Genomic DNA, 1228 nt, shown 5'->3' on the forward strand with positions numbered 1-1228 from the left:
GAGAGAGTATTTTGTTCGGGTTATCTATATATTTGGATGTTTATATAATACATGTATGCTTGAGATCAGCCATATTTTTATGTTCTAAACTGACTGGTTCCAATAACACATTACGTTGGCAGCTTCCATGACGCCCGTTTGGGAATTTCCGTTGTGTTGAAAAATGTCAGTCACCTGTTAGACAGCATATGGCTGTATGCCCTGTAGATAGCCTAATCAAAAAAGGGTAGGAAAACCTCGTCGTCATGGACCCAGGAACTGATGTATTCTTTGCCTGCATTTGTAAATTGGGGCCTATTCTGGTGTGTTATTGGGGAGAGATAATTAGGTTGGTGCATTGCCATACAGATATATACCAGTTCCTTAAATTGGCCTTGGTTCTGGAAGTAGGGAACATTATGTGGAGCTGATGAATGCAGTGCTGGTTCAATGAGATTGATAGTGTAGGGACAAGAATTGTTTGCAGAGATCTTGAGATCTACTATAAATTATAGCCTAGTATAATATTATATCACACTGCCTCCTCTGAAAGTCTTGCGGTCATGAGTGCATGCTAGGTGCCAGATAACTAATTATTTCTTAAATGTAGCCTTTGCTATGGTGTCCCTCCAAAGTGTGTTTAGCTAAAGAACATAATCAAAATGTACATCGCCGAATGTAAATGCTGACCCAATATTAATTTTAATCCAGTTTTGATCCAATAAGGCCTGAAGTCATGCACTTCGATCTGAGCAAGCCTCCCTAAAATAACACGAAGCCGTGTTTATAATACAAGAGCTTGTCAAGCATGTGCAAAAAGTCTATATGTGGTTCTTTGAGCTGTTTTGAAAAGATGACTCCATTTAAACGACTTGTGTACTTGAAAATTATCGTGTCTATAATGAGTCGTTAACTTAACTGATATTTTGACGTTGTCCGTATCTGGCGGTTTCAGATGCTGCAAAATAGTTTCTTATGCTGTACACTTGCCTGCTCACGCTGAAATTAATAACTTACCCACATTACCACCCTTCCTTCGAGTTAAGATAGATTAAAATTTTATGGATCCACCCTGATTTATTAATCATTTATCATTTTAAAAGACACCGCGATGTAATGATGGTGAATTAAATGGGTTGAGTCAGCCTAGAATCAATTGTCAGAACATGGAAAATACGTACACTTTTACTTTAGAAGATGTCTATTTGATTTTTACAGATTGTACATATTTGTTATGTGTGTGAATGAG

This window comes from Aplysia californica, unplaced genomic scaffold (genome assembly GCF_000002075.1).
Source record: "Aplysia californica isolate F4 #8 unplaced genomic scaffold, AplCal3.0 scaffold00064, whole genome shotgun sequence".
In the NCBI taxonomy this organism is placed as follows: domain Eukaryota; kingdom Metazoa; phylum Mollusca; class Gastropoda; order Aplysiida; family Aplysiidae; genus Aplysia; species Aplysia californica.